This window comes from Eubalaena glacialis, chromosome 3 (assembly GCF_028564815.1).
Source record: "Eubalaena glacialis isolate mEubGla1 chromosome 3, mEubGla1.1.hap2.+ XY, whole genome shotgun sequence".
NCBI lineage: Eukaryota > Metazoa > Chordata > Mammalia > Artiodactyla > Balaenidae > Eubalaena > Eubalaena glacialis.
The window spans coordinates 151,549,374-151,560,302 of record NC_083718.1 but is presented as its reverse complement, the minus strand read 5'-3'; the positions used below and the strand labels follow the sequence as shown (position 1 = coordinate 151,560,302).

At 40.7% G+C, this 10,929-nt stretch overlaps 1 pseudogene; it reads right to left on the bottom strand.

Annotated features, from left to right (window-relative positions):
• Window positions 1-8,602: 8,602 nt before the first annotated feature.
• On the bottom strand, window positions 8,603-10,631 carry LOC133088584 (ski-like protein; annotated as a pseudogene).
• Window positions 10,632-10,929: the final 298 nt, after the last annotated feature.

The following is a 10,929-nucleotide window of genomic DNA, read 5'->3' as shown; positions in this document are numbered from 1 at the left end:
TGTTCAACCATTGGCACGATTCTAAAGAACAAGGACAAGATCATGGAACATGTGAAGTCGGCTGTGCCGATGATGTCGACAACAATATCAAAGAAGCGTGTAAAAGTGATGGAGGAGATGGAGGAACTTCTCAGTGTGTGGATGCAGGATCAGCTTCAGCACTGAGTCCCACTAAGCTTAATGCTGATTCAAGAGAAAACCAAAAGACTTTATGAAGACTTGAAGAAGAAACACAGTGAAGAATCAGAGGGCGCATCTTTTAATGCCAGCCGTGGCTGGTTTCAAGGGTTCAAGGCTAGAGCTGACCTTCACAATGTAAAAGTAAGCGGTGAGGCAGCAAGTGCAGATATGGTAGCTGCCCGAGAGTTTCATGAAACACTTTGAGAAATTATTTATGAAGGCACATATTGACTCAAGCAGGTTTTTAATGTGGATGAAACAGGGCTGTACTGGAAGAGGATGCCAGACCGAAGGTACATCAGTAAGGAGGAAAAGTTGATGCCAGGCTATAAAGCAGCAAAGGATAGGCTAACTCTGTTGTTTGGTGACAATGCTTCCGGCAATATGAAGCTGAAGCCTCTCTTAGTTTATCATTCAGAGAACCCAAGAGCCCTTAAAACCATAGCCAAGGGCTCTCATCCTGTTGTGTGGAAGAGTAACCCCAAAGCCTGTGTTACACAGGCCATTTTCCAGGACTGGTTTTTCCACCACTTTATCCCTGAGGTAGAGAAATACTGCTTGGAGAAGGATGTCCCATTCAACATTCTTTTGCTGCTCAACAATGCTCTGGGCCACCCCCCATTCATGGACGACTTTCATCCCAGCATCAAAGTAGTGCATCTGCAACCGAATATTATGTTGCTCATCCAACCTATGGACCAGGGAGTTATAGCGACTTTCAAGAAATATTTACATCACACTTTTCATCAGGCAGTAAAGACGAGTGACAAATCAGGAACAACCTTGCGACAATTTTGGAAGGACTACCATCTACAAGGCCTTAAAAAACATTGACTTTGCTTGGTGTGAGGTTATGGCTGTCACCATGAATGGGGTTTGGAAGAACATTTGCCTGCAATTTGTTCACGATTTTCATGGATTTGGAAGGTGGATGAGGAGTCCAAAGAGGTCTTCAGCAACTTAGTGACCCTCAGTGAGAAACTGGAGCTAGATCTGCAAGAAGACTACTTCACTGAACTCCTTGCTGTGCAACACAAAGAGCTTACTAATGAAGACCTGATGGAATTGGAGGCCCAGAGAAAGGATGAAGAGAGAAAAGAGGAAGAAGAAGTAACTGAAGAACCAAAGAGAGTCATGATGCAGGAAATGGCAAAGGGATTTTCTTTATTTGAGGAGGCACTGTTAGTTTTTGAGGCATAGGACCCAAACAAAGAACAGTGCACGAAGGTTGCAGCAGCCGTTCAGAATGCAATCCAGTGCTACCGTGTCATCTATGACAAAAAAAGAGCTACTACCCAGACATCACTGGATCATTTTTTCAAGAGGGTAGATAGAATTGAATCCAGCAAGGAACCAGAACCTGTGCCATCAGCGTCAGGCATGAGTGAAATTGCAGTTTGCCCTCCATCTCCTATTGCTGACGATCCTTCAGTTCTACCATCTCCCACCTCCTCTCCCTCCTCCGGTGAGTAACTCTTCTTGCCTGTTCACTCAATGCCAGCCCCTGGATGCCAGCTGCTGTACTGTACTACTGTACTTTTCAAGGTACTGTACTGTAAGATTAAAAATATTTTCTTCAGTTTTTGTGTTTTTTATGTATTATTTGTGTGAAAAGTATTATAAACCCATTACAATACAGTACTATGTAGCCAGTTGTGTTAGTTGGGTACCTAGGCTAACTTTGTTGGACTTACGAAGAAATTGGACTTACAGACAAGCTCTCAGAATAGAACTTGTTCATATGTAGGGGACCTAGTATATATAAAATAGAATATTATTCAGCCTTAAAAAGGAATGAAATTCTGATATGTGTTAAAACAAAGGTGAACCTGGAAAACATGCTTAATGAAATAAACCAGACACAAAAATACAAATATTGTATGATTCCATTTACGTGAGGTATCTTGGAATAGTCAAATTCATAGAGACAGAGCAGTGGTTACTAAGCACAGGAAGGAGGGGGAAATAAGGAGTTACTGTTTAGTGAGTACAGAGTTTCAGCTCAAGATGATGAAAAAGTTCTGGAGATGGATAGTGGTGGGGGTTGCACAGCATGAATGTACTTAATGCCACTGAAAAGTGGCTAAAATGGTAAATTTTATGTTGTGTATATTTTACCACACACACACAAAATCAAACTGTCAGTATGCCTCTTGGTACCCTATGTTTAAGAGATCAGCCAACAGTAGGTAAGTGTACCCCATCACAAATACTGTTTACCTCAGCATCAAGTTGTTCCAGGGCACGGTGTTGAGAGCCCTAGGATATGTGCTTTGAGGGGTCAGAGATGGATAGGAGCCAATCCCTGCCTCCTTGGTACTTAGTTAAGTTAGAAAATAGCAAACAAAAAATAAAAGATCATACTTGGTTGCTACAGACTCTGTTTAAGTGTCACAGAAAAAGAGGATATTCATCTCATCTTTATGTTTTTCTGAACAAGGTTGTTAACACAGTGTATCAAGCCCAGTTCACACCCCTTCTGAAGTTGTTTTACATCCACAGATCCTACTTAAACTCAGACAGCCATGTTTTCAGGGTGACTCCACCATAGTCATAGGTGGTCAGACCAAGGTTAGAACATGATCCAAGATCCAACCCATAGGTTAAACTGGGTCAATCTATTTATTTCTAAGGATTTTGTACTAAAAAAAAAAGACCGAGTCAGATGATAATGGAATCTTGAACTGAAAGGTCAAGTAGGATGGGGCTAGAGCACTAATGCCAGGCCGTGAGCAAGCAGTGGAAGCTGGTAAGAATGATATGGAATGAAAAATGAATGAAGCAGAAATGACAGCTTCAGAAAACGGCTTCAAAATTCCTGTCCCCGTGATGCCTGGCTGTCCTTTTTCTGTCCCTGGGTTGCTAACTTTCCAGTGAGATTTTTGTGTTCTTAAAACACCTCCCTTGGGACTTCCCTGGTGGCGCGGTGGTTAAGAATCCACCTGCCAATGCAGGGGACATGGGTTCAATCCCTGGTCCAGGAAGATCCCACATGTCGCAGAGCAACTAAGCTCGTGCACCACAACTACTGAAGCCCGCGTGCCTAGAGCCCGTGCTCCACAACAAGAGAAGCCACTGCAATGAGAAGGTCGCGCACCCCAACAAAGAGTAGCCCCCGCTCGCCGCAACTAGAGAAAAGTCCGTGCGCAGCAACGAAGACCCAACGCAGCCAAAATAACAAAACAAAACGCCTCCCTCTGCCTAGCTTGAGTGTTCTTTGCAACTAAATGATCCTAAAGAGAGGACATTTGAATTTCCTCTGCAAGAATCTCCTGATCATAGATGAAAAGGACCACTTTGAAGAGCTTGTTGTCACTGGCGGGCTTCAAATAGGAATTTAATGTTTAATGAAGGAATTGGAATACATCAAGGTATTTTCAGACTATTATGGATCACTGGAAGTAGCATGAAGGTAGTATGATGTGTGGTAAAAGAGGATTTGAGGTGCCAGAAGTAGCCCTACATTCAAATCTTAGCTGTAACACTTCATATGTGTCTTAGATGCCTTAACTTCCTAAACCTCAGTTTTCTCATGTGGAGAGAGATAACACCTTGCAGAATTTGGGGGGAAAATAAATGTATATGAAGTGTGTGGCATATACACAGTAGGTCTCAGTAATTGAGTTTTTATTGTTAAAGCATGACTGATGTGGCTTGTTCAAATCAAATCATGATGGCCTTGGCCCGATTTGTGGTCGATTTTTAGTTAATAGAATTGTTCTCAAGTTTTTCCCCATTTGGCCCCACTTTGTTACTATCTGAATCCTAGCAAATGCCAGGGTGGAGGAAATAGATGAGTCAAATGGCAGGCAAATAGTAAGAGTAAAATTAGACTGAGCTACTTGGGAACAGAGAATAGGTTTTATTACATCTTTGTGTTTTCAGTGTCCAGGACAGGGCCTGGCATATGGTAAGCACATATTAAGTAAACATGAATCAACTAAATTTAGAAATGCATGAATGTCCAAATATTTGAGCCAAGTGGTGGCCAGAGATTTCATACAGTGTCATTCTCTGTTCCCAGATAGCTCAAGTATCATGGGATCTGTCGAGTCAGAGAGCCCAAGCAGCAGTGTTGATCATATCTCAGTTTTAATCTTTCAGTCCTTTCTTCCTCTGGGCCCCAATCAAAGGTTCCAACCTGTATGGTCAGGCCACTCAAGATGGCTGTTCTCTTGTTCTCTGTAATGCCCTGCTCAACCAGTGCCTGCTTCACCAATACCCTATTCACATGACTGACCTTCCTACCTACTTGCCCCAGGCCCCAGCTAAGGATTGTTCTTGCTTTAGATCAGAACATCTCCACTATGATAGCTTATCAAAGGGGTAGTGAAAGGTGGTGGTGTGCCCCTCTGCTGCTTTTCCTGGTAACTGAAGAGCCAACCTGACATCAATTCGCCCTATAACTGGTAACCTCCCCCTCCCACTGGGAACGAAGACTGCCGCCATGTCCTGCCTGCCACCTGCCACACATGGTGGGGTGTTGCTCCGGTACCTTGCTGCAGACATGTGAGGTCCCCCTATCCATTAAACCATTGATGTCTCTGTTGCTGACTCTGGGCTCTTTCTTTGGTCTTGAAGCTGGGCAAGTACAGGGCTTATAGGCCTGTGGAGTGCAAACCAACAAACCTGTATCTGCTGATAAATGGGTCTTAGCAGTATTTCCAAGTGTAGAATATGCTGCCTCCAAAACTCAAAGAGGCCTACCAAATGTGTTTCTTGGTGGTAAGAGGTGCATTGTGCAATGTTTTTTTGTTTTTTTGTTTTTTTTTTAATGTTGGAAGCAATGTACTGGAATGCTCCAGATCATTCAACCTGTAAAAACTTCACTGATGTGGTAGGCCTCTAAATATTTGTATAGTTTCTCCCCCACATTCTGGAGTATATATGCCTTACTAAGGTATCCAGAATACTTGCCACTTACTTCCTATCACATCTGATGGTATTGATATACTAGACTAATATCATGTTAGAATTTTCAAACGGTTCAGATACCTTTGGACTATAATAAGACAGAGAATATGACACTGGGGCAAGACCATGAATGTATAGTTGCCCATCCTGTGTGATCCTCTTTCCAGATGGGTGTGGAAAAGAACACATTTTCTACATCGATGGCTGTACATGATGTACTGGAGGCTTTGTTAATCTCCTCTAGAAAGATATCACATCTGGCATAGCAGGTGTAGTTGGAGCCACTGCTTGACTAAATTTGCATTAAGTTTGTCATCTGCCATGATCCATCAGTTTTTGCAGAGGCCAGACTGGTGAATTAAATAGGAATATGACAGGGACCATCATTATTTCATTCTTTAAAGTTTTGAGGGAGGTACTAAACTCTGCCATTCCCCTAAAATGTGACAGGTTTTTAATTTATTATTTTGACCATTGTCCAGGAACAGTTTCAGGGGCTTCCACTTGGCCTTTCTTATTACTATTTAGTAGCTCTTATTCTACAGGTCAAGAAACTAATGTGAGAGTTCTGTTGTTTCTATGTACACCCATTCCAATTATACAGTCAGGAATGGGAAATAACTGGGTAGGTCCATACACCTAGTGGAACAACTGTGGTACAAACCTGGCCCAAGCCTTCATTTTACCTAACTCATATATGCTCCTATTCCAATGAGGAGACCATGCTAATGCTTTAGGTCCCCAGGTATCAGTGTTAACTTGGACCCTGTCTCCAACAACCTTAGAAAGATCTGGGTATTTTTCTTACTCCATTGTAGAGTTATCTGAATAAATGGCCATAGATTGGGGAAGGACTGCAGGAATCACTACTATGTATACTTGCTGTGGTTTTATAGGGGGCTTCCTCATGGGAAACTGGTCTCCTACAATTGATAGCTTCTGGGTCTGACAACAGGCAAAGATTTGTGACTTTCCAGTAGAGCAGCTGATCTCAGCCTTCTCATCCATTTTTTTGGTAAACAATTTAAAATTTTTTAAATTGTGGTAAAAAGCACACAACATAAAATATACCATCTTAACCATTTTTAAGGGTACAGTTCAGTAGTGTTCAGTGTATTCACATTGTTGTGCAACGGATCTCCAGAACTTTTACATCTTGCAAAACTGAAACTATGTCCATTAAACAACTCCTCATTTTCCCCTCCCTTTTCATTATATACAATGGCCGTCCATCTATCTTGGCCCTAAGAACACCATGTTCTTTTTTTTTTTTTTTCTTGCGCCACCCAGCTTTCAGGGTCTTGGTTCCCTGCCCAGGGATTGCACTCCGGGAAGTGTGGAGTCCTAACCACTGGATCACCACGGAATTCCCGAACACCATGTTCTCTGAGCCATCACCAAAATCCCTGCTGGCCAGACCCTCCTGGCTACTATTCTAACATTAAGCCCCACCGTTCTTCTGATGGTGAAGTACAGCCACCTGGTCTCTGCTAATCTGAGTTCTTATCCTCATTGCTACTAGGGAGCCCATCTCCTACCATCAGTCCTGACTTAGAGACCACAGCTGCTGCAAGATTCTCAATATGCCGGTAATTTCCCTACCTAGTGCATTTTTCGTTGTCCTGGTAAATGGAGTGTCCTCCAAGCTTTCCAAAAAACACGATTGACTAGTGGATTTTTCAGTCTTAGATAATAAACCCATTATTGCAGGCCCACTTCATTAAGCCTTTTGATTCCTTTTACCATGGCAGTTCTGGCATCTCTATTTATTTAATGTGTGGCTATCACTTTTTTCAAGTTTTAAAGAGCCATTCCAGTAGTGTATAGAACCATCTCTTAGGGGTCCTTGCTGAGTGTTAAATCCTGTGTCACAGCAGAGAGCCCTGATATTGATGAACTCTCCCTTATCCAGCTTTAAATGCCCACCCCCATTTATCCAGCCCTCAGGCATGCTTTCCTGGTACTTGCCATTACATGTAAGTCAGGTGCTATAGCTATTTGGGGATATAATATTGCCTACTTGGGCCATTTGATCCTAGTTATGAGTCTGGTGGCCACGAGGAGAAATCAGAGCAGATACTGAGGAGGACTTACATTGTCTTATAAGGTACCTACAAAGTGGGGAGGGATGGGCCTTTATCTTCCCACCTAGGCCAGAGGGGCACTTCTATAGGCTCAGAGGATTCAGAGGAGTCTTGGGATTCAAGTGTTTCAAATGAATCTACCTAGATATCTTCACCCCAAATCTCAAGGTCCTACTTCTTCCCCATCAGGACCCAACTCTTATGAGGAAACTTTCCTACACTGAGAATTCAGCCTTTTCTAAAATTCTCCCATTCTTAAAATTCTGTTTGATAATTATCTCTGAATACTGGCTGCAAGAGATGAGGGTCTCTTTAAATACTAACAGTGAGGTCCTTTGTTTTAAATTGTTGATTAATAGATCTTAGGTCATTTTCTTTTATCAGTCTTTCATCAGACTCAGCATCAGTCACCCACTTCCACAATCCTTATAGTTGCTGTTTCCCAAATATTTTTCTTTTTTTAACCTTCAAAGTGTTTAATGTTTTACAATTTAAAGGAAAACAAATCCATTAAGGAAAACAAATCCATTATATAAATATCAGTAAGACCCACAACTACATACAGAAACTGTACAGGAGGATTATGGGTTGCATAGAAACTGATGTACATCAGTGGTATCAGTTTTTCTCAAGTACATTAATATTTTCACACCACTATTAACAACATAAAAGTTCAAAAATTATTACATTTTATTCCCTCTTCTAAAGTTGCTACATAAAAATTTTTTTCTAAATATAACCACATTTAAACAAAATTAATTATAATAGTGTTTAGCAGCTGTGTATAAGAAAGCATGTTATCCTTCCCCATGGGGTGTGCTATAACCTCATCAATGAAATTCCTCTATTGACAAAATGTCTCTTAGGAGACATTAAATAGAAGAGAACTGGTGGAAATTCATTCCACAATATGAACAAAATTAAACAAATTTTGATTATAATAATGAGTATACTATATTAACTTAGAAAGGAGATTGTGTTCATGAAAAAAAATGGAGATTCAACTCCTTGAGTAGCTCTATATATGAAATATGAAGCCACCATTGTATCTAAAGTTGAATCTGAAATATGGATAACAAAATTGATCAAAACTATTTTCCATCACACAATGCAGCTTTTAAAAAGTATGCAACTGCTAAATTGCATTGGAAATATAGGCAGATTATCTAATAGTTGAAACCATAAAGTACTGTTACTGAGCTGGTTGAAAAAAAAGTACAAAGAAACACACATTTTCATTCATTTGGAAAATGTAAAAATTTATATACTAATATATAATCTCTTCACTTTCTCTGCTCTACAAATGGATACAATGCCTAGTTATTTTCATGCAGATAAATTGTTCAGAATTCTATTACCAAAGCAAACAAACAAACAAAAATAAACCCTGTTGGGAACACACAGATGAATCTCTTTAAAGGTTTCTATTCTTTAGCAGTTTTTGATGATTTCAAAATTTGCAGCTTTAGCTCTTTTATCATCATCTCTAACTTCTGTCTTGCCTCCCGTTCCTGTCTGAGTTCATCTTGGAGTTCTTGCCTATCAGCCTCAGCATAGTCCAATCTCTGTCTCAGTTCTGCCAGCTGTGCTGCATATTCAGCTTCTTTATCTTTTTCTAAATTTGAGTCACAGGTACATTTTTGTTTCATTGCCTGCTCTAATTTTATGTCTAAATCTGTTCAACATAAAATTCTTCCACTCTTTGAGCATGTTCATTCTGCAAAGATTCAAGCTCTTTCTGTAAATTCTGCTATTCTTCAGGGAGTTCCTTCACAGCTTTTGAGCTACTCAACATTTCAACTTCCATCTGAAGTTGTTGCTTCTTCTGCAAAATTGAGTTCAGTTTTTCCTGTTGTTTTACATAAGTTCTCATTACTTCTTCCATGATTTTTCCATTATCATCCTCACAAATGACATCTTTGACAAGAAGTGGAGATGAAGCTGCAGCATCACGGTCAATTCCCACCTTACTTGTGTCTCTGGCTAAGTTGCAAGTGGTAGACTCAGGTTTCTTTTTGCTTGTAGAATTATTTGAGACTGATGGATCTAAGTGGCTATATAATTCTCTACTTGTTTTTAGATCCATTTTCTCCTGTTCCTCTAGTGAGACATCTGGATAAGACACTGTTTTTTGATGTTTCCCACTGCTGTGAGGCTTCTCCGAATGTCTTAGTATAGATCTACTTGCCTCTGTCTTTGTGACCTCTTTAGGCTAGGATACAGCCGAAGTAAGCCACACATTTGGGGCAACCGCTTTATCACACATGTATAAGTAATAGCTGGGGTGTAGAAATGAATGTGTCTGAGAAACATGGTCACCTTCTTGCTTTATAACTGGATACCGTGACTGTAATTCCACTCCTGGTGGTGTATCTATCTTGGATTGAGTCCTCTTCCCATTTCTCATGCTAAATTTCTCCTTCATTTCTTCTAAAATTATCTTCAGTTTCTTTTCTTCAGGTGTCCCTAAGTATTTTTGGTTCACGTGAAGATAGCAATGCCATTTGGCTGATTCAAAGCCCCAGTGGCAAGTCCTTTTGTCGGGTGATCTGTGAGAATGCATCACAAATGTCTGGGGTGCAAACATTCCACAGCACTCCAGACGCTGAAATACACGGAGCATCTGGCTGAACATAAAACTGGGGTGCAAATAAATCCTGACATTTGCCTAAGCATTCATGTTCCACTTCAAAGGCACTGCCAGTTACCTTCAACTGAGCCAATGAGTTTTTAGCAGGAAGTGTACTACCATTTTGAGGAAAAGTATGTGGCCGCAATAAAGCATTACACAGTCTTTGTGCATCAGTTAATGTGATCAGCCCACAGGATGGGGCATTGAATGGAAGTATTCCCAGGACCTTTAAGATATGAAGATGGTCTGATGTACACCTTGAACAATAGATGTACAATTCATCACATACTGTATTTATTTGTTGGAGTGAAAATTCTCGGAGAACAGACTTTAGGACTTGGGGCAAACAGTCTCTTTTCTTCTCCAACCTGAAAACAAGAAATAGACTCCCCTTCCAACACAGTCTGGGTGAGTTCTGTGGAGCTATCAGAAGGGATGAGCAGTGGACCAGGAAGAACCTGAGGAGATGGAAGAGGCAGAAATACAGTAGGTGACATGCTTTCTTGGGAATACCGAGCGGAAAATGCTGCTGGTCCACCCAGAGATCTCTGGCTACTGAAATGGAATTGTGCCAAAGTGTGTTTCAAACTGGGATTTAAATGTAAAGGTTCAGGCACAGAGGCACAGGTTCTCTTGGCATGCTCTTCATCAGTTTCCATTGGCGCTTCATAGTCATCCAAGTGTTCCTTCTTTACTGTTGGCATCTTGTTTATCATCATTTTTCCGTTTGCGTGAATGTCTATCATCATTTTTTTCACTGGAGGGCTGCCATCATCTCCCATCCCGTTCAGTTTTGTATTTGAGCCCTGAACCAAGGAAAAATTTGTAGGTTTTCCATTGCTAAAAACTGTTGTGTTAAATAAGTCTGAGATTTGCGTTGGTATTTAGTTACTTATTTGAAGAGAGAGAAGCAATGTATACCAATACTTATGGTAACTTAACTCTCACAGAAAATTTAAATTTCCAAAGAGACATCCCCCTAAATTAGTCAATAGATTTTGCAACTTTGTTTTGGTTCTGCTTGTACTCTAGTATAATTTCACTGCAAGTGCTATAAAATTTCTTATTTTATGTCTAATAACAAAGAAAATAATTTTAAGAGGCACACCTCCGAGGAAG